This window comes from Protopterus annectens, chromosome 14.part0 (genome assembly GCF_019279795.1).
Source record: "Protopterus annectens isolate FY-2018-M chromosome 14.part0, PAN1.0, whole genome shotgun sequence".
NCBI lineage: Eukaryota > Metazoa > Chordata > Ceratodontiformes > Protopteridae > Protopterus > Protopterus annectens.
Genome location: NC_056748.1, coordinates 154,496,375 through 154,520,599, shown reverse-complemented (window position 1 = coordinate 154,520,599; position 24,225 = coordinate 154,496,375). Strand labels below are relative to the sequence as shown.

Sequence of the window (24,225 nt, the reverse complement as noted above, 5' to 3'; positions counted from 1 at the left end):
TGTAATAAAGATGGGAAGGAGGTGTGGGTGCCACATGCTTTCCTGTCATCTTGGGTCTAATGTCATAAAAAGTTGGGATGTACATGCAACACCTGACAACTTATGGAGTAAAGGAGATATACAAGAAATAAAAGCTGAAGGAGTACAATTCTGTAACAAATGTGCACAAAATGATACATCTTACAAACCGCAAGTACAACAGGCATTGTAATAGGAACCTGTAAAGCTGAACCTCAGACAAGCCCTCTAAAAGGAGGGACCAACAGTTAGCCTACGAGAAGGGAAGGGTAAAAGTGGTTAACAAATACATGTAAAGACTTTATCTCAATGTGAACATTTCCTATAAAATGAACTAATGCTATAGTGCATACAAGAAATATGAAAAGCAGCAATAGCAGTTTTCTTAATTCATTAATTTATACTTCCATACTTCTGGGATAACTCTCTGGCTAAATGCCACGAGACAGCTTTTCATCTTTAACTATACTGCTGATTTGTCTCTTTATAAAGAGCTACTGAAAGCTGTTGCTATATATTTCCCCAGTTGCACATGCTTTTTTGACAAAAAACAGATCCTGGGATGCGCTTCCACAGTTTGACTAACACAGCAGCACATGGCCACATGCATGCAGCAACAAGCTGCACTGTTGCATACTAAATGGCTGTACTGCTAGATGTTTATGATAAAGTAGCAGTAATGCTGAACAAACAGTGAGCACTCATTATCAGTAAGCCTGTGGAAATCTTAGTTTTTTACTGTATCCCCCCATATGCTTGCTGACCACCTGGCACATCCATTCTACCCGGCAGTGCCAGTCCTGTATTCCCCCCCATATGCCTGCTGACCACCTGGCCACCCATACTAGACAGTGCTGGTCCTGTATCCCCACCATATGCCTGCTAACCACCTGGCCAACCATCATACTTGACAGTACTGGTCTTGTAGCCCCCATATGCCTGCTTGACTACCTGGCCATCCATCATACTTGACAGTCCTGGTCCCGTATCCTCCCATATGCCTGCTGACCACCTGGCCACCCATCATACTTGACAGGGCTGGTCCAGTATCCCTCCATATGCTTGCCGACCACCTGGCCAACCATCATACTTGACAGTGCTGGTCCTATATTCCCCATATGCCTGCCAACCACCTGGCCACCCATCATACTCAACAGTGTTGGTCCAGAATCCCTCCATATGCCTGCCAACCACGTGGCCACCCATCATACTTGACGTGCTGGTCCTATATCCCCCCATATGCCTGCCGACCACCTGGACACCCATCATACTTGACAGTACTGGTCCTGTATCCCCCATATGCCTGCTGACCACCTGGCCACCCATCATACTTGACTGTGCTGGTCCTGTATCCCCCCATATGCCTGCTGACCACCTGGCCACCCATCGCAATTGACAGTGCTGGTTATGTATACCCCCATATGCCTGCCGACCACCTGGCCACCCATTACACTTGACAGTACTGGTCCTGTATCCTCCATATACCTGATGACCACCAGGCCACCCATCATACTTGACAGTGCGGGTCCTGTATCCCCCCGCTTGACAGGGGTTCAGAGAAGTAAATATTGTGGGAATAAATATCCAGGGAATTGTTATGGCTAGGCTTGCATAGGCTCTAGGGCCGATAGCCCAGTACCAACCTATGAACCTATGAACATGCCTGCTGATCACCTGGCCACCTATCATACTTAACAGTGCTGGTCCTGTATCCCCGCATATGCCTGCTGACCACCTGGCCACCCATCATATTCGACAGTGCTGGTCCTTTATCCCACCCCGTATGCTTGCCGACCACCTGGCCACCCATCATACTCAACAGTGCTGGTCCTGTATCCCCCATTATGCCTGCCGACCACCTGGCCACCCATCATACTTGACTGTGCTGGTCTTATATCCCCCCATATGCCTGCCGACAACCTGGCCACCCATCATACTTGACAGTACTGGTCCTGTATCCCCCATATGCCTGCCGACCACCTGGCCACCCATCATACTTGACAGTGCTCGTCCTGTATCCCCCCATATGCTTGCCGACCACCTGGCCACCCATCATACTTGACAGTACTGGTCCTGTATCCCCCATATGCCTGCTGATTACCTGGCCACCCATCATACTTGACAGTGCTGGTCCTGTATCCCCCCACATGCCTGCTGACCACCTAGCCACCCTTCACACTTGACAGTACTGGTCCTGTATCTCCCAATATGCCCGCTGACCACCTGGCCACCCATCACACTTGACAGTGCTGGTCCTGTATCCCCCCATATGCCTGCCGACCACCTGGCCACCCATCACACTTGACAGTACTGGTCCTGTATCCTCCATATGCCTGCCAACCACCAGGCCACCCATCATACTTGACAGTGCGGGTCCTATATCCCCCCACTTGACAGGGGTCCAGGGAAGTAAATATTGTGGGAAGAAATATCCAGGGAATTGTTATGGCTAGGCTTGCATAGGCCCTAGGGCTGATAGCCCACTACCAACCTATGAACATGCCTGCTGATCACCTGGCCACCAATCATACTTAACAGTGCTGGTCCTGTATCCCCACATATGCCTGCTGACCACCTGACCACCCATCATACTCGAAAGTGCTGGTCCTTTATCCCACCCCGTATGCCTGCCGACCACCTGGCCACCCATCATACTCAACAGTGCTGGTCCTGTATCCCCCCATATGCCTGCCGACCACCTGGGCACCCATCATACTTGACTGTGCCGGTCCTATATCCCCCCACATGCTTGCAGATAACCTGACCACCCATCATACTTGACAGTGTTAGTCCTGTATCCCCCCACATGCCTGCTAATCACCTGGCCACCCATCATACTTGACAGTGCTGGTCCTGCATCCCCCCCATATGCCTGCTGACCACCTGGCTACCCATCATACTCAACAGTGCTGGTTCTGTATCCCCCATATGCCTGCTGACCACCTGGCCACCCATCATACTTGACAGTTTGACTAATACAGCAGCACACGGGCACATGCATGCAGCAACAAGCTGCACTGTTGCATACTAAATGGCTGTACTGCTAGCTGTTTATGATAAAGTAGCAGTAATGCTGCACAAACAGTGAGCACTCATTATCAGTAAGCCTGAGGGAATATTAGTTTTTTTACAGTATCCCCCCCATATGCCTGCCGACCACTTGGCACACCCATTATACTTAACAGTGCTAGTCCTGTATCCCTCCATATGCATGCTGACCACCTGGCCATCCATGCTAGAGAGTGCTGGTCCTGTATCCCCCATATACCTGCTGACCACCTGGCCACCCATCATGCTCGACAGTGCTGGTCCTGTATCCCCCCATATGCCTGCTGACCACCTGGCCACCCATCATACTAGATTGTGCTGGTTCGTTATCCCCCCATATGCCAGCTGACCACTTGGCCACCCATCATACTCAACAGTGCTGGTCCTGTATCCCCCCATATGCCTGCTGACCAACTGGCCACCCATCATACTCGACAGTGCTGGTCCTTTATCCACCCCTTATGCCTGCCGACCACCTGGCCACCGGTCATACTCAACATTGCTCATCCTGTTTCCCCCCATATGCCTGCTGACCACCTGGCCACCCATCATACTTGACAGTACTGGTCCTGTATCCCCCCACATGCCTGCTGACCACCTGGCCACCCATCACACTTGACAGTGCTGGCCCTGTATCTCCCCCACATGCCTGCTGATCACCTGGCCACCCATCATACTTGACAGTGTTGGTCCTGTATCCCCCCATACGCCTGCTGACCACCTGGCCACCCATCATACTTGAAAGTGCTGGTCCTGTATCCCCCCATATGCCTGCCGACCACCTTGCCACCCATCATACTTGACAGTGCTGGTCCTGCATCCCCCCATATGCCTGCTGACCACCTGGCCACCCATCATACTCGACAGTGCTGGTCCTTTATCCCCCCCTTATGCCTGCCGACCACCTGTCCACCGGTCATACTCAACATTGCTCGTCCTGTTTCCCCCCATATGCCTGCTGACCACCTGGCCATCCATCATACTTGACAGTACTGGTCCTGTATCCCCCATATGCCTGCTGACCACCTGGCCACCCATCATACTTGACAGTGCTGGTCCTGTATCCCCCACATGCCTGGTGACCACCTGGCCACCCATCATACTTGACAGTGTTGATCCTGTATCCCCCATATGCCTGCTGACCACCTGGCCACCCATCATACTTGAAAGTGCTGGTCCTGTATCCCCTCATATGCCTGCCGACCACCTAGCTACCCATCATACTTGACAGTCCTGTATCCACCCACATGCGTGCCAACCACCTGGCCACCCATCATACTTGACAATGCTGGTCCTGTATCCCCCCACATGCCTGCTGACCACCTGGCCACCCATCACACTTGACAGTGCTGGCCCTGTATCTCCCCCACATGCCTGCTGATCACCTGGCCACCCATCATACTTGACAGTGTTGGTCCTGTATCCCCCCCATACGCCTGCTGACCACCTGGCCACCCATCATACTTGAAAGTGCTGGTCCAGTATCCCTTCATATGCCTGCCGACCACCTTGCCACCCATCATACTTGACAGTGCTGGTCCTGCATCCCCCCATATGCCTGCTGACCACCTGGCCACCCATCATACTCGACAGTGCTTGTCCTTTATCCCCCCCTTATGCCTGCCGACCACCTGTCCACCGGTCATACTCAACATTGCTCGTCCTGTTTCCCCCCATATGCCTGCTGACCACCTGGCCATCCATCATACTTGACAGTACTGGTCCTGTATCCCCCATATGCCTGCTGACCACCTGGCCACCCATCATACTTGACAGTGCTGGTCCTGTATCCCCCACATGCCTGGTGACCACCTGGCCACCCATCATACTTGACAGTGCTGGTCCTGTATCCCCCACATGCCTGCTGACCACCTGGCCACCCATCACACTTGACAGTGCAGGACCTGTATCTCCACCACATGCCTGCTGATCACCTGGCCACCCATCATACTTGACAGTGTTGATCCTGTATCTCCCATACGCCTGCTGACCCCCTGGCCACCCATCATACTTGAAAGTGCTGGTCCTGTATCCCCTCATATGCCTTCCGACCACCTAGCCACCCATCATACTTGACAGTCCTGTATCCACCCACATGCGTGCCAACCACCTGGCCACCCATCATACTTGTCAGTGCTGGTCCTGTATCACCCCACATGCTTGCTGACCACTTGGCCACCCATCACACTTGACAGTGCTGGCCCTGTATCTCCCCCACATGCCTGCTGATCACCTGGCCACTCATCATACTTGACAGTGTTGGTCCTGTATCCCCCCATACACCTGCTGACCACCTTGCCAACCATCATACTTGACAGTGCTTGTCTTCTACTACAGTTTGACAGTGAATTGCAGTGTGAGTGTCAATCAAATCACCATAACAACTTCTGTTTTTGATTCAAATGCTCCTTCTGGCAGCTGATATACACACCTGCACACCCAAGGATATGTTATGCCTACAACCTATACGTGAGTGCATTCCCATACACACTATTAATCATATCTCATATCAGGCATGTCGACCCTCATATTCCAACAGATATCAGCCCTGCAGTAGGCCATCCTACCTCCTTCCTCCTGAACAGATGAGTATGCATCAGATAATCACCATCACCCAGTCTTTCTGTGCCTCTAATGCCTGGGATGCAAGTCAGTCCTGGATTACTTGGGTCACAGTCAGGGCTTTCTCTCCCTCTGCTTCATACAGCCACTTACTAAACCTGAATTTTATTAGCATCCCTTTTACTAGAGGGATAGCCAGAGGGGGGGTTTAACAGCTCTCTCATCCCCCTCAAAAGAAAGTTTAACTTACTTGCTTTACTTATTTATTTATGTATTTATTTATTAGTAAATTACTGTATTTATTTTTGTCACCTGGGTTAGTTGTACTAGATGTGTGCCTGTTTTCAGGAGAGAACCAAGCTATTACTTATACACATAGTTACACTGGTAGCACAGGCCTTATGTGGAAGCCATGTTTCAAAAACAAAACTTATTTTAGTTTAGCTTAATTTAATTTAATCATTTATTTATCATATAAGTCAAGTAGTTGATCGTGGACACCTTTCAGCCAACAGATAAGCTACACAAGTAAACATGAATGGAAAATATGGTACAGGTCAGAGCAACTAATCAGTCAGTGTTTTTTTGGGGGGACGAATGTTCCTAAAAAAGCCCTCATGCAGAATACAGAAGACAGGAACCCTACAGTGGCAGTGACCACAGTTAAGGATGATGCAACAGACAGATGTGAGGTATACACCCTAACAATTTAGTAAGCACCTTAAGCTGGCCACATACTGGAGATGCAAGCAGCATGCTTATGTGCATTGTAAGCTGGTAGCTGTCTAGAGAGAAGACAAGAAGGAACCCCCAACCATCCCTTCTGAATCACTACTATCTCCCATGCTCAACAAGCATCCTGTCAGTAAGGACACCATCCACCCCGGTGTCTTATGCAAACAGGGATATAATAGCAGGCTGATGGTCTCAGTTATAAAACACAAAAACTTATCATTCCTGCATGAAAGTGCACAGCATTCTATTATACGTTTTCTTCATATATTTCTGGCTATATTACTAAATAACAACAAAATAAGACTATGGGATATTCCCTAATGCCCAGACCAAATTTTTCCTAGTAGAAGTATAAATACCACATTGGGTATCCCCTGAAAAGAGGTCACTAGCCTAGTAGGACTAAACCCAGCCAAAAAAAGAAGATAAATAAAAATAAAAAATAAAATGTCATAAAACACAGGAGCTAGAGATGAAATCTCATGTTATCTCTCATGCGCACACCTGTGAAATCTCATGTTATCTCTCATGCCTGTAGAAACATGTACAAGCATCACATGGGGCAGATCAGGTAGTGAGTCTGACAAATGCAGAGACACCAGCTGCTACACGAGGGAGACCAGATCATTATTACAACATCTGCTATTTGCATTAGAGAACTGACAGAGGCCTTGATCAAGTTCAGTCCTTTTTAAATATTACATGGCAGGCACCCTTGGGAAGTATTAGACATTGCCAGAGAAACTCAAGAAAAGAAAATGCTATTTAAAAGTGTCTTAGACAACTGAGTAAACCAACTTGCAAGACAGGCTGATGCCCAAAGTATAAGAAAACATAAAAAGAGCTCAAGTTGTTCAGGAAGGGGTGTACGACAGAAATACGAGGACAAGGGAATTTAAAGCTGGATACTTGGTATTGGTTTTGATCTTTGTCTGTAGAAAACAAGTTATTAGCTAAATGGTCCATTTGAAATAACAGAGAAAATAAATGAGGCGAACTACAGACTGAGAGGCAGAGGTAGCCCAAGACCAGGAAAGACATACCATACCAAAATTGTGAAACTAGCTATCTTCAACTTGCATCAGCTATGCACGGTTCTTTTTCACCTACATCACCTATGCACGGCCATTTTCTGCCTGTATTTCAACTTTGGTTTTGGATTGCTTCAAATGTGGTAGATTCTGTCATGCCTCATTCATTTTAAAGATAGAACAATCTGTACCAGTTCTGGCCAGCAACCCTTCACATAATTCTTCATTTTCAGACTTAACAATAAAACCTTTTCTTAATGTACTACTGACAAAATCACTGTCAGCACTGAACTTGAATTTTCCTGAATAACTTGATCACCACTAGTGGGTATGAAATATCACACTTTTTGCAGCCTACCTGTATTCTTAGATTTCTGGGCATTTTTTAAATCAAGTTAAAGAACATAAGCCAAAAAACCCCCCCCAAAAAATAAAACAAATATCTTGTGAATAGTGAATGTTTTTAAAAAGCTGCAAAGAGAGATATGGTCAGCAAAGTATTCTTTTCAATGATAGCATTCAGTGCAGTCACAGTATTTCAGCAAGACCATAATTTATTTATTTTCGCAAAAACATTTTTGTATACCTTGGGAACTGTGCAACCGAGACAAATATTCTCAAACCGCACATTTCTTCAAGAGACTTGAGCTTTTCAAACATAAATGCAAGAAATTCCTTCCGGAGTGCTTACTGAAATATTTGCAGTAAGATAAAAAGAATGTCAGTTTGCAGCCTGGTTGCAAAACTAATACATAATACTAAGCGTGTGTCAGTCTGTACAACTTACAGTGTCAGATGTCTCAAAAGTTTCATCTGATGACATACTACAGCTTGTAAGGCACTTACTTTTGGAAGTATGTATGAATATACGGAAATATTGCAAGTCTTTCTAAATACAAAGAAACAGCTAGGAACATCTCCAGCACAACACTTTATAAACGGGCATGGACAGTGTATTTGGGTTTCCCTCCATGACATTTCACACTACGATCTTTATAAATGCAGTTCACTCAGTTATGAAAATATGAATGCAAATATGAAAGTATAAATAACAAATGACAGTGGTTTGGGGACTGGAATTTGATTTGCAATAGTGAGGATGTGTCTAGGGGACATATAAGGGAAAATGTTACAAAAGAGGAAAGCTGTCTGAAGAAATCTCTGGAAATATTTGATATGGAAAACATTGATTTAGTAGCAGGAATTCTGCATATTATTTCCTGAGGTACAATAACTGGGCTAGTCTACACAGAAATTATATTTCACAGGAACATGTACATTTAATTGAAAGCTTCTACACACATCCAATTACTATTTCAGATCATGCACCAATAACAACTAAGACAAAAATGATGGGTAATGAAGGAAAAATGAGACACTGACACTTCATACCTCTCAACTGTGCAGACTTTTGCAGAATGACCAGATTTTTGGCTCATATTGTTGGTTTGTTCTTCATAAAATTTGTGGTTTTCTGGAAAATTGCTGAGGATTAAAGTCACCAAATAGTGATATATATTTGAGTTTCAGACTTCATATCTTTCAGAAAATGCATGTCAGCACAAATCCTGTTATTCTAGCAATTTTCTAAATTTATAACAGCAATTTTTAAAATCTGTACCTTTTCTGGGCCTTTGTCCCCCCCATTATTTTAGGTTTGTACAGATTTTTAGTGTTAGGAGGTTGAGAGTTATGTGGCGCTTTCCCACCCACCTGTTAAAAAAGAGGAATTTAAGGAATGGTTAGTAAAAATTACTCAGGAGTTATTAGAGAAGACAGAAAGTCCTTCAGAAGTTATAGCTAGTAAATGGGATAACATGAAAGTGGGTTTCAAATAGGGAAGAAATAACAGAAAAAGAAATATGGTTAATAAGTAACATGAATTATTTAGAGGGCTGACAAAGGTTAAAGTTTTGCAGAATAAGGGGGATCTGACAGAAAAAGAAGAGGCAGAACTGCAGAGTGCTAAAGATACAATACAGGGGTATATAGATAATATGCATGAGTTTAGAAAGATTGCTGTTAAGCAAACTTTTTGGATATTAACTCCAGAGCACAAAAGCTTTTAGCACAGTGACTACGACAACAAAAAGGGTTGTTGGCAAACTTAGGGAGCCTATGACAACAAAAATAACAAGAGATCCTGTAAAGGTATTAGAGGTATTTTGGGAAATTTATGAAAATTTGTATAAATCAAAGAAATGTAGAAAACAAGAAAAAGGACAAATAGACATATTTATGGGCGTCTTATGTATGCCAAGGTTAGACATAGAAAAGACTCAGCGATTAATATACAATAGGAGAAGATTATGGGGATGCACAAGCCAGTGCATTTCTTTGTGCCGGTCCCAAGCCTAGATAAATGGGGAGGGTTGCATCAGGAAGGGCATCCGGCGTAAAACCTCTGCCAAATTACTGATGCGGAGAACATTTCATATTTACATACCGGATCGGTTGAGGCCCAGGTTAACAATGACCACCACCAGTACTGTTAGCCAACTGGGTGCTGGAGGAAATTGGGGTACTGCTGGCGGAAGAAGAAGAGGAGGGGGAAGGCATGCCCGATGGCAGGAAGAGAGGAGGAAGGTTAGGAGTGTAGTACTGAGGGTAGGAACTTTGAATGTTGGCAGTATGACTGGTATAGGGAGAGAGCTAGCTGATATGATGGAGAGAAGGAAGGTCAATATATTGTGCGTGCAAGAGACCAGATGGAAGGGAAGTAAGGCCAAGTGTATAGGAGGCAGGTTCAAATTGTTCTATCATGGTGTGGATGACAGAAGAAATGGGGTAGGGGTTATCCTAATGGAACAGTATGCCAAGAGTGTTTTGGAGGTGAAGAGAGTGTCTGATAGAGTGATGTTTATGAAGCTTGAAATTGATGGTGTAATGATGAATGTTGTTAGTGCATATGCTCCACAAGTTGGGTGTGCGATGGATGAGAAAGAAAAATTTTGGAGTGAGTTGGATGAAGTGGTGGTGAGTGTACCCAAGGGTGAGAGACTAGTGATTGGAGCAGACTTCAATGGGCATGTTGGTGAAGTGAACAGAGGGGATGAGGAAGTGATGGGTAGGTATGGTGTTAAGGAGAGGAATGCAGAAGATCAGATGATTGTGGATTTTGCAAAAAGGATGGACATGGCTGTGGCGAATACATATTTTAAGAAGAGGGAGGAACATAGGGTGACGTACAAGAGTGGAGGAAGATGCACATAGGTGGATTATATCCTATGTAGGAGGGCCAGTCTGAAGGAGATTGGAGACTGTAAAGTGGTGACTGGGGAAAGTGTAGTTAAGCAGCATAGAATGCTGGTTTGTAGGATGATGTTGGTGATCAAGAAGCGGAGGAGGAGTGTGAAAGCAGTGCCAAGGATTAAATAGTGGAAGTTAAAAAAGGGTGATTGTGAGGTGGAGTTCAGGGAAGAGTTAAGACAGGCACTGGGAGGCAATGAAGAGTTACCGAATAGCTGGGTAACTACAGCAGAGCTAGTAAGGAAGACTGCTAGGAAGGTGCTTGGTGTGACATCTGGACAGAGGAAGGAGGACAAGGAGACATGGTGGTGGAATGAGGAAGTACTGGAGAGTATACAGAGGAAGAGGCTGGCGAAGAAGAAGTGGGATTGTCAAAGAGATGAAGAAAGTAGACATGAGTATAAGGAGATGAGGCGCATGGCAAAGAGAGAGGTGGCGAAGGTTAAGGATAAGGCATATAGAGAGTTGTATGAGAGACTGGACACTAAAGAGGGAGAAAAGGACCTGTACCGATTGGCTAGACAGAGCTGGGAAAGATGTGCAGCAGGTAAGGGTGATAAAGGACAGTGAGGGAAACGTACTCATAAGTGAGGAGAGTCTGTTGAGTAGATGGAAAGAGTACTTTGAAGGGCTGATGAATGAAGAGAATGAGAGAGAGAGAAGGTTGGATGATGTGGGGATAGTGAATCAGGAAGTGAAGCAGATTAGTAAGGAGGAAGTAAGGACAGCTATGAAGAGGATGAAGAATGGAAAGGCTGTTGGCCCAGATGACATACCAGTGGAAGCATGGAGGTGCTTAGGAGAAATGGAAGTGGAATTTTTGACCAAATTGTTTAATGACATTTTGGAAAGTCAGATGATGCCTGAGGAGTGGAGAAAAAGTGTTTTGGTACCTATCTTTAAGAATAAGGGCGATGTGCAGAGCTGCAGTAACTACAGAGGGATAAAATTGATCAGTCACAGCTTGAAGTTATGGGAAAGAGTAGTGGAAGCTAGGTTAAGAAGGAAGGTGATGATTAGTGATCAGCAGATGGTTTCATGCCAAGAAAGAGCACTACAGGTGCAATATTTGCTCTGAGAGTGTTGTTGGAGAAATACAGAGAAGGTCAGAAGGAGTTGCATTGTGTCTTTGTGGACTTAGAGAAAGCATATGACAGGGTGCCTAGAGAGGAGTTGTGGTATTGTATGAGGAAGTCGGGAGTGGCAGAGAAGTATGTAAGAGTGGTACAGGATATGTACAAGGGTAGTGTGACATTGGTGAGGACTGCGGTGGGAGAGACAGATATGTTTAAGGTGGATGTGGGATTACATCAAGGATCAGCTCTGAGCCCTTTCTTATTTGCAGTGGTGATGGACAGGTTGACAGATGAGATTAGACAGGAGGCCCCGTGGACTATGATGTTTGCAGATGACATACTGAGAGTAGGGACCAGGTTGAGGAGACCCTGGAGAGGTGGAGATATGCTTTAGAGAGGAGAGGAATGAAGGTCAGCAGGGCTAAAACAGAATATATGTGTGTAAATGAGAGGGAGGGTAGAGGAATGGTGAGGATGCAGGGAGTAGAGTTGGTAAAGGTGGATGAGTTTAAGTACTTGGGATCAACAGTTCAGAGTAATGGTGAGTGTGGAAAAGAGGTGAAGAAGAGAGTACAGGCAGGGTGGAATGGGTGAAGAGTGTCAGGAGTGATTTGTGATAGATGGGTACCAGTAAGAGTGAAAGGGAAGGTCTACAAGAGGGTAGTGAGACCAGCTATGTTATATGGGTTGGAGACGGTAGCACTGACGAAAAGGCAGGAGTCAGAGCTGGATGTGGCAGAGTTAAATATGTTAAGATTTGCACTGGGTGTGATTAGGATGGACAGGATTAGGAATCAGTATATTAGAGGGTCAGCTCAGGTTGGACAGTTTGGAGACAAAGCAAGAGAGGCGAGATTGCGTTGGTTTGGACATGTGCTGAGGAGGGATGCTGGGTATATTGGGAAAAGGATGCTAAGGATGGAGCTGCCAGGTAAGAGTAAAAGAGGAAGGCCTAAGATAAGGTTTATGGATGTGGTGAGAGAGGACATGCAGGCGGTTGGTGTGAAAGAGCATGATGCAGAGGACATGAAGAAATGGAAACGGATGATCTGCTGTGGCGACCCTTAACGGGAACAGCCGAAAGAAGATGATGAGGAGAAGATGAGATAGAGATGGAGACATATAATCAATCTACAGGAAAGTCTCCATGAATAGATGGTATTCTGGTGAAAGTTTGGAAGTTAGGAGGAAAAACGTGATAAAAATCTGAAAGATTTTGTTTAACTGTATTTAAAAGGAGGGAAAGTACCACCATCCTGGAAAAAAGCTGTGGTAGTTGTAAGACTTAAAGATGGTAAAGAGCCATCAGATCCAGCTTCATATAGGCCCATTTCAATTTAAACCATGGTTATAAAGTATGTATGTCTATAATGGCTAAAAGAATGGCATACATGTTGCCAAAATGATAGATAGAGACCAATGTGGTTTTGTAGAGGGGGAGGAAAACATCTGACATCATTAATAGAACAATGATGATCCAGAAGCAAGCAAAATGGAGGACATGCTGCTGTTGTTGGTAGATCTTGATGCAGAGAAAGCATTTGGCAGAGTAAACTGGGAATTTATGATTAGGGCAATGGAAACATTTGCATTCTCTGATAAAATAATAAGGTTAATTAGAAGGATATATGAGGGATCAGAGGCAAAAATCAGTTTGGGGGGATTCCTTTCTAATAAATTGTCTCTGAACAGAGAAACCAGACAGAGCTGTCCTGTTTCCCCTTTGTTATTTGTGTTATATTTAGAATCACTGGCAAATAAAATAAGGGACTCAGACATTCAAGGAAATGGTTGGTACGGTAATCAAGAAAAGTCGACTTTATTTGCAGACAATATTATTTTGTACCTGATAAAACCAGAAAAGGACATCTCAGTGTTGTGGAACATTCTGAAACAGTTTCAATTTTTTTGGGATAAAAAAATAATGAAAATAAAGCAAAGGCTACAGCTGTGAACTATGTATGCATAGATGAATTGGTCCAGCAATACCCATACTTATAGGAACATGATAAAATGAAATATTTAGGAGTACGGATTAAAACGGATTATGTTATGGCAGCTAAGGACATGTGGGAAGAGACTAAAAAGATAACGCAAAAACTGAGAAAGTGGGAAGTCTTGCCTGTTTGGTCTAACATTGCTACATACTCAAGTGTGCTAGCTTGCACTACATTTGAATTGTTTTTACTGTGGTTTTAGCTACTTTTCTGTATATATATATATATCTATATATATATATATATATATATATATAGATATATATATATATATATATTTATATTAAAAAAAATACCTTTCCTGTAACTAGTGTAGTCAGATTTGCTGTATCCAGGACTGTACGTAAGCTTCTGAGCCCCCCAAGTTTTCAGTGTTGGAGGGAAGCCTTCTAGCTTATCAGTGGGAGTGGTAAGCACTAGGTAACCTATCTAACACATAAGGAGTGGTTCTGGCCCAGAAATTGTAGTTATTGACCGTTTGGGCAGTTTTTCCATCTCTCTCAACTTTCTGATTTAAAAGCCCACATTTGCACTTGTTTCCCCCCCTTCCTGTAACTAGATTAGTCCAGATACAGATTCTTAGTTTTAGCACTTGAATTTGCTTATTCGTGCTCAGCACTTGTTCAGAACTTGTTATAAGCACTAAATAAGCTACTAATTACTACAGCACTCACCCTTCCTCATTACCTAGAGGAAAACAGTTTTGGTACTTACTTTCCACACTTGCTTAGAGAAAAACAGCTCTTGTACTCACTTTCCTCACTTATCTAGAGGAAAATAGTTTTTTACTCAGGCATGTCCAAGGGTCAGCTCCCAGTGTTCTATCCTGTCTATCTGATGAATCTGGGCATCTTGGGGCAATGTAGAAATTACCTCATGTACACAGACAACCCTCTCTTCCTACCACCCAACACTACAACCTGTGAGAGATGCACTTATCTAGCCAAACTGGAGGTAAAGCTGTCTGCAATCAAGACTGAACTTGACAGTCAAGAGGAGATGGTAAACACTTGCACCTCACCACACTCATCACATAGTCTCACTAAATCTACACCACCAAAATCCACACATAGAAGCACAAAAACATTCACGGAAGCTCTCAATAATAATCTGCTCAAGCAACAGAGACCTCCAAAGCAGAAATGCAAGCAACCTCCACCCCCCAACACAACCCAAATGACACATAGCCCGCAGACTCAGTGTGCCACTCAACCACAGCCAATAAGGCAAAACAACATACCCAACACACTAGTCATAGGTGACTCTATAGTCAGGCACACTGATGTCCCACTCACCAGGCTAAACAAGGAGAAGGTTACTGTCAGCTGCCTGTCGGATGCCGGGATCTGCCACATAACCCACGCACTCAGGTCTCTCCACAACAAGTATAAATATGACTCTATCATTGTCCATGTTGGTGTAAACGACCTGAGACGTACCTCCCTGGGCTACATGAAAGGAGACATTCGATCTTGTAGCCCAGGCAGGTATGACCCTAGCTCTGAGCAGCATTCTGTCATCAACCAGAATGATGCCGCAGTACAAGGACACAATTATTGACTTCAACAATTGGCTAAGCTTCTGGTGCCATTCTAAAGGGATCCAGTATCTGTCTGCCTGGGATGACATGGTCGACAGACCACGATGCTTTGCCAGAGATGGCCTGCACCTGTCAACCCTGGGATTCCATATACTGACTAAGGTTATTGCCGCCCCCATAGTGCCTTTTTAGGCAAGGTTCAAATGACAAATTCACCACCGTAACAGGAACAGGAAAGCGAAAACTGAGGGTGATGCTACTCACTGCTAGAAGTCTAAATCTCAAAATGCACTCACTCGAGGAACTCCTTAAAATGGAGAACATTGTTATCTGTGCAGTGACTGAGACCTGGTTCAAGGCTCCAGAGAGCACCCCTGCACTACCAGGCTATAACTTATACCACACTTTTTGGCCATGTAGCCTGGACCGGAACACCAAAGGCGGAGGTGTGTCCATACTCATTAAGGCTATCCACACTTCCAGGCTATTTGCTCAGCATAATGTAGCCGAGGTTATCTAAGTGCAACTAACTCTGGGCAAAACTGCAATCCAAATTGTAGCTTGCTACAGATCACCCACCATGCCCCAGGATTCCCACTCCTCTTTTCCTGATGTACTGGAAAATATTAGGGTTCAACCAAACACCCTAATAATGGGCGATTTCAACTACCCCACCATTAACTGGGAAAACTACTCATGTACCAACTCCTTCATGCAACGCTTTATGGAATTCATAAACTCCAATGCCCTGGATCAACTTATCCACACCCCCACCAGGGGCAAAAATATCCCTGATCTTAGTCATTACCAACATGAGTGACCAGTGTTCCACACCTGAAGACAGCGCCTCATTGGTCCAATCCAACTATAAGCTAATTACCCTAGATATCCACATCCTGCCCCCACCCCCCATTAAGGAAACCAAGGTAAAAGATTTCTCCAAAGCCAACTTCATGCTTCTTAAGACAGAGGTAGTGAACTTCATGACACCCATGCAGATGGACAATACAGTTACAACTGCTGAATCCTACACAAATGCACTCTATAAGCACCTACATGAGTGCATGGATCATGCTATCCCAAACAGAACCAAGACGCTATCCTCCAAAAAAAGGAAGCCAGTCTGGTGGTCCCCTGCCATAAACAAACTGTACAACAGAAGGAAGAAACTGTTGCAAAAGAGAGTAAAATCCCATGAGTGGAGGAGCTCCCTGGTCAGCCTCAGTAAGAAGTTGTGATCCCTGATAAAATCCTCCAAAGCTAGTTACGAAAACAAAATCGCCACTGATTCTAAAGACAACCACAAAGCATTCTACAGCTATATCAAGAATCTCAGTGGCAACACTCAGATATGCTCTGAGTTACAATGCAATGGCACTAAATATACAGACCCAACTGATATTGCCAACATCCTGGCAGACAGGTTCAGTGCTAACTTTACCCCCCCCTCACCCCCTAAAGAGCCCATCTCTATACCGGAAGAATGCAAAGTTCCTGTAATCACGGCTGCACAGGTAAAAAACACACTCTCCAAAGCCAAGAACACAGCATCCATGGGACCAGACAACATCCCAGGCTGCGCTCTACACGAACTACAGAACGAACTGGCACCCCACCTAAGTACCATGTTCAATCATAGCTTCATCTCAGGCTCTGTGCCTGCTGAATCGCGCACAGCGACGGTTATCCCACTCCACAAGGGGGGAGCCACTACGGACCCCGGGAACTACCACCCCATTAGCCTGGTCTGCAAGGCCATGGAACGTATCATCATGGAACTTATAAGCAAAGATATTGGTAATCTCCAAACTCTGGACCCCACCCAGTTTGGGTTTGTAAAAGGCAGATCATGTCTCCTAAACCTGATAGACTTCTGTGAAGCAGTCACCAAAGCCGTAGACAAGGGTAAGGTGGTTCACACAGCCTATCTAGATCTTGCCAAGGCTTTCGACACTATCCCCCACTCTGGAATTATAGATAAACTCACTAAACTAGGTATAAATCCCTATGTCACAAGATGGGTTGCCAACTGGCTCACTGACAGAACCCACACTGTGAAAGTAGCAAGACTCCAAATCTGACTTCAGACCAGTGACAAGTGGAGTACAGGGTCCTCTCCTGTTTGGTATCTACTCCTCTGACGTACAGGCTAACACAGAAGGTCTTTGGCTAATGAAGTTCGCAGATGACTGCAAACTAGGAGCCATAATCGAAACTCCTAACGATGTGGACATCCTACAAAAGGGCCTCACTGAGACAGATGCCTGGTGTCAAAGCCATGGCCTCAAGCTCAATGCCAAAAATTGCATTGTCATCCCCTTTGGTAAAAACTCAGTACCCATGAACTACAACATAGGTGGTAGTCTACTTAACACTGAAAGTGTGATAAGAGACCTTGGGACACAGGTGGACAGTAGTCTCTCCTTTGATAATCACATCACCACAGCAGTCAGGAAATCCTTCTATGTGGCACACCTCATCACAAAAGGTTTTTCATCCAGAAAAAAAGAGGTCATTGTTCCACTCTACTCATCACTCATTAGACCCATTATAGAGTACAACTCCCCTTTTGGTATGTACCTCACAAGACATCTACAACAACTGGAAAGGCCGCAGAAATACCTCACAAAGAGTATTACTGGCCTCAAACAGATGCCCTACGCAGACTGTCTCAAAAAACTCCAGCTTTACTCTGTCGCATATCACCTACTCAGAGGTGATCTCTGCCTAACATACAAAGCTATGTCAAACCCAGAGCTGTTGGACATGCTCCACTTAAAGAAATCCCAATCCCTCCGAGCTACACGCTCTAGGGACCTAAACCTTGTCACCACAATAAACAGAACATGCCAGAGGGATAGATTCCTGTCCCAGAGACTTCCCATACTCTGGAATAAACTACCTATCTATATCAAACTAAGCTCCTCATTAGCACTCTTCCAGAAAAATCTTGATGACTGGATGGGAAATAGGAAATTCATCCCGGAAATCACCTCTGTGGCTCTGCTCGACAGTGGCACAGGAAAATAATTTTCTTGGGTGGCAAAAGCCACGGTACCTTTTTGGCTGGGCTTGTATAGGCCCTAGGGCCGATAGCCTAGTACTTACCTATGAACCTATGTTGATAAGGAGAGCAAGATACAAGCAGTAAAATGTTTTTAGTCCCTTAAGCTTCATAAATAGGTCAGGCATAGTTTTATCAATGAGAGGGGAAGTTTTGGATAGGAATTAATAAAGAGTTGAAGGATTTTATCTGGGAGGGGAATAATAAAGTGGAATGATGACCCTCTCAACAGAACAAGGTGGTGCAGGATTACCAGATTCAAAGGGATACTTTAGAGCTACACAATTATGGCTCCTGTATATAACACAAGCAGGAAGCTATAATTCAAACTGGAAAGGTTTCATGATGAAGCAGTGCTGAAATTCAAGGAATAAGGACAGAGAGTGGGATTTTGGATGCAGATTATTAAGGAGAAAAATGAAAGTCATACAGAATATTATATTCAGAAAGTAAAGTATTCTAAGAATCATACAGAATATTATATTCAGAAAGTAACAAAGTATTCTAAGAATCATACATAATATTATACTCAGAAAGTAACAAAGTATTATAAGAATCATACAGAATATTATATTCAGAAAGTAACAAAGTATTCTAAGAATCATACAGAATATTATATTCAGAAAGTAACAAAGTATTCTAAGAATCATACAGAATATTATATTCAGAAAGTAACAAAGTATTCTAAGAATCATACAGAATATTATATTCAGAAAGTAACAAAGTATTCTAAGAACCATACAGAATATTATATTCAGAAAGTAACAAAGTATTCTAAGAACCATACAGAATATTATATTCAGAAAGTAACAAAGTATTCTAAGAATCATACAGAATATTATATTCAGAAAGTAACAAAGTATACTAAGAACCATACAGAATATTATATTCAGAAAGTAACAAAGTATTCTAAGAATCATACAGAATATTATATTCAGAAAGTAAAGTATTCTAAGAATCATACGAAATATTATATTCAGAAAGTAACAAAGTATTCTAAGAATCATACAGAATATTATATTCAGAAAGTAACAAAGTATTCTAAGAACCATACAGAATATTATATTCAGAAAGTAAAGTATTCTAAGAATCATACATAATATTATATTCAGAAAGTAACAAAGTATTCTAAGAATCATACAGAATATTATATTCAGAAAGTAACAAAGTATTCTAAGAATCACACAGAATATTATATTCAGAAAGTAAAGTATTCTAAGAATCATACAGAATATTATATTCAGAAAGTAACAAAGTATTCTAAGAATCATACATAATATTATACTCAGAAAGTAACAAAGTATTCTAAGAATCATACAGAATATTATATTCAGAAAGTAACAAAGTATTCTAAGAATCATACAGAATATTATATTCAGAAAGTAACAAAGTATTCTAAGAATCATACATAATATTATACTCAGAAAGTAACAAAGTATTCTAAGAATCATACAGAATATTATATTCAGAAACTAACAAAGTATTCCAAGAATCATACAGAATATTATATTCAGAAAGTAAAGTATTCTAAGAATCATACAGAATATTATATTCAGAAAGTAAAGTATTCTAAAACTCATACAGAATATTATATTCAGAAAGTAACAAAGTATTCTAAGAATCATACAGAATATTATATTCAGAAAGTAAAGTATTCTAAAACTCATACAGAATATTATATTCAGAAAGTAACAAAGTATTCTAAGAATCATACAGAATATTATATTCAGAAAGTAAAGTATTCTAAGAATCATACAGAATATTATATTCAGAAAGTAACAAAGTATTCTAAGAATCATACAGAATATTATATTCAGAAAGTAACTAAGTATTCTTAGAATCATACAGAATATTATATTCAGAAAGTAACAAAGTATTCTAAGAATCATACATAATATTATATTCAGAAAGTAAAGTATTCTAAGAATCATACAGAATATTATATTCAGAAAGTAAAGTATTCTAAAACTCATACAGAATATTATATTCAGAAAGTAACAAAGTATTCTAAGAATCATACAGAATATTATATTCAGAAAGTAAAGTATTCTAAGAATCATACAGAATATTATATTCAGAAAGTAACAAAGTATTCTAAGAGCTAAGGCAACGCGGGTATAGAAAAAGGAGATTCCGACAATTGGGAAGACTGCAACTAGGGGTGCAGAGAATAGACAAGAGCAGGCTGGAATTTACTGCAGGAAACTGGCAAAGGAACCAAGGTATTGGAAACAAATAACTAGAACTAGACAAAGGTAGTAGAATGGTTAAAAGGTCAAGAAAACATTTAGACTGCAGGCTAGAGGCTGCCTTCCCTATCAGGGATTGATGGCAGAGTACAGGCAAAGAGAAAGGAATACAGGGATCCTAAGTGAAACACCAGCTCTGGTAGAGTTTTCAGTAGAATCTAGAACAAAGTTGCTGTTTAAAAAGGAATAATTAGTAGGCCATATAAAATGCTGCGTGATAACTAGAGAAATCAATCAGAGATGGTTAGCAAAGCTTGAAAAGAGATACTGGATAAGCAATTCACAAGGAAACAATAGGAGGTCATGTGTATGGCTCCCAAATATGCAGAAAGTCTAGATGATTTTGGCTGTTTGCTTAGATGTCTTTTTACCCCAAGAAAACACAAAATAAGTTTTCCTCAGCTACATGGCAAATGTTGGAGGTTTGATGGGGATGAAAGTACTAACTGGGAACATATGTTTTGGGAGTGTAATGATTTGGCAGACTTAAAATCCCCTACAGACCCTAAACAGTATTCTGTCAGAAATACTGGCTGAGCAAATGGGTTAACTAAGTAAATGATCTTTATGAGCTGGGATACACAATCTGAATTGCTTAGAGATAACTATGCCTTGTTAAGTAATTTTTTCCTGGTGGCTACCAAAAAAAGCAAATACAAGAAAATGGAAATCAAAGTGTAAAGCAACAGTATTTGAAGTAGAACAGTATATCAGAGACACAAGAACTGGAAGCATGATCTTTAGAAAAGGGTACCAGTAATTCACATATAAAAATGAAAATTGTGGAGAAAATACATGCAGAAAAATGTTTAGGGGAGGAATGAGGTGTAAGAAAAGGCAGAAACTGACCAACTTATATAATGTTGGATTCATTACATTTTGCAAAAGAACATATGTGATGTATAATGTTTGTAACTGTGAACTTGTTAATATGGTTCGTTTTCTTTTATATAAATGCAAGTTTGTCTATGTCACAAGTGATAATTCAATAAAAATGTTTAAAAAAAACAAGTGGCAGTGGTTACTATTCCCAGTAGAGCGTACAACAGATTAGTTTTTAACACACTGCACTTTCATATGGCTATTATTAATTGGTAAGTACCTTAGTTGAGCATTCCAACCTCAGAGAATGTCATGACTCCAGAATGAGTTATGAACAGTAAAAGGAAGTTTACAAAAAAAGAACTATAGGTATGTATGAATTAAAGGTTTTCTGATATACAGATGTTCCCTGTCTTTATACTTAGTAGCCCTCAGCCAATGTTTTATATCGCTCTATGGATTTCGGTGAGCTACTTCTGTACAATGTATTTTGTATGGATGTCTTGTAGTTACACAGCTGTCACACTGAAGAGTGAATATTTTTATCATATTTAAGCTATGTCTAAGCTTTTCTCTTCTGTGTTCACATCTACAACGTCCAAGTTATCATTTCTTACTCAAACCAGTCAACAAAACACAACGAACCAGCAAACTGCAAGTGTGTGCTTGCTAAACCCTATATGTGTAATGGAGCTAATTTTCATCAAAAACTTTTAAAGTTGGAAAGCAGATTCATTTTGAATTATAGGGCTTTAGCACAAATGGGGTTAAACTTGGAGGTTAATTTTATGTTTGACCAGGTTTTATGAAATGTGTATTCATGATCATGGCGGCCCTTTACGGGTTAATTTTTTTAATTGTGACTGCTTAGTTAATTAAGGAAATCATATAAAATGTGGTGTTAGTGTTTGTAAATTATTCCTTGAAGGCTTTGTGGCCGAAGTACCAGAACGCTATTAAAAATACACACTTGCAGTTTGCTGGTTCGTTGTGTTTTTTTGTGGTGTTTGTTCAGTGTTTTTGATATGTCAAACCAGTCAACACTCAGCCTTGTTGTTACTTATGTTTTCTTGTGCTGCTGTCCTCTGTACTGTAGCTGACATGGGTCCTTTTTAATGAGCTCCATCCCCAGAACCAAAAATGGATAAATAAATAAATTAATTAAGACATTATCTTGACGATTGCTGGCTAGTCTGGAAAGGAGGAACTGACTATCTCCAAGAATTTGTTGAATATTTGAATAGCAACAAATGGGGTGTTAGATTCACAGCCAATTATGACAAACAACAAATTGACTTTTTGGATGTACACCTCTCTCGAGAAGTGGATAATACTTTACGTACCACTGTACACAGAAAATATCCACAATATAACAGCTTATTACATGCCTCCAGTTACATCCAAAACATATCATTAAAAATATTCCCAACTCCGATCTCAGATGTTGCCAGGATGATCTTTCCAACAGATTCACACAGCGGGGTTATCACACTTTGGACATTCACTCGGCAGTTGGCATTACTGCCAACTTGTCTAGGGATTCCTTGTTATGTTATAAACCGAAAACTGCCCAATCATCAGACCAGACACCTAGGTTAGTAACCACCTTTGGTAGAAATACCTACCAATTACAAGACATAATCAGCCATCACTGGAATATATTAACCAATAAAAAAAAACACCTAGCAAAATGGTTAGATAACAGATGTCTCTTCTCTTATAGGAAAGGTAAAACCTTAGGATCACACTTTTCATACTACAAAAAAACTACTGTCCAGGAAATATCTATGATTCAGACTACTATTTTGGGGGACAAATTAACAGGTTGTCACCCTTGTGGTCACTGTGCCTTTTGCAAACTTGTTTTTACCAACAAAGAATTCACTAGTAAGAACACAGGCAAGATTTATGATATCCATCATTTTGCCAATTGCAGTACGGACTGGGTGATCTATCTAGCTACATGCACATGCAGGGCCTTCTACATTGGACAAACGTCTAGACAGTTTCATATTCGCATTTCTGAACACTTAGGGGATATCAGAAATGCTAGGCCTACTAATGCACTATACAAACATTCTATCACACACAAAACGACCCAATTTTCCTTTATTTGCATTGACAGAATTGTTGGTAACAGAATGTATAAAACAGGATGGCAGAAATCATTGGATAATAAGGAAACCAAATGGATAGTTAAACTAGGTGGTTTGTTTCCACCAGGTCTTAATAACAAAATGCAATGAATTATATAGTGTTACTAATAACTATTACATTATATTAATAACTGTATTAGGTCAGAAATATCTTTTGGTCATTTGCATGTAGGTCATTATATTTATTGGCATATACATGTCTTTCCATATTATTGGTTCATGGATGGCCGTAACTAAATTACATTATTTGTCCTAATCCGTTGTATGTTTCAACTTTGGATTTATTCACTGTCTATTTACAATATTAATAATATTTTTTGTGGTCAAATTGTTGGTATGCAGGAAGTGATGTCAGGTCACTCAGTTTGCACTGCCTATAAATATGACTTGTTGTGAGTTTTCTAATAAGCCACTGAAGAAAGCTAGTTGCTGAAACCGGTTTGGTTAATAATAAAAGTTTTTTACTGCTACTCATGTTCAGGGTGCTGCATTATTTCTCTTTTTATCACATCTGTAGCTTCACCATATTCTTTACAACTATCCTTTCTGACACCTAAACCAAACTTTGTCATTTCTATTTCACAAAACCATCTTCAAAAAACAGCTTATTTCCCACCTAAACAAATCTTGGACATGCAACTGCCTAACATATTCCTACCCACTATCCAACTTCTTTAA

The 24,225-nt window shown here is 41.8% G+C and overlaps 1 protein-coding gene across 30 annotated transcripts in view; it reads right to left on the bottom strand.

Annotated features, from left to right (window-relative positions):
* Nucleotides 1-24,225, bottom strand: part of ABLIM1 (actin binding LIM protein 1) — a 2,317,257-nt gene that overhangs the window by 137,291 nt on the left and 2,155,741 nt on the right. The window lies entirely within an intron of this gene.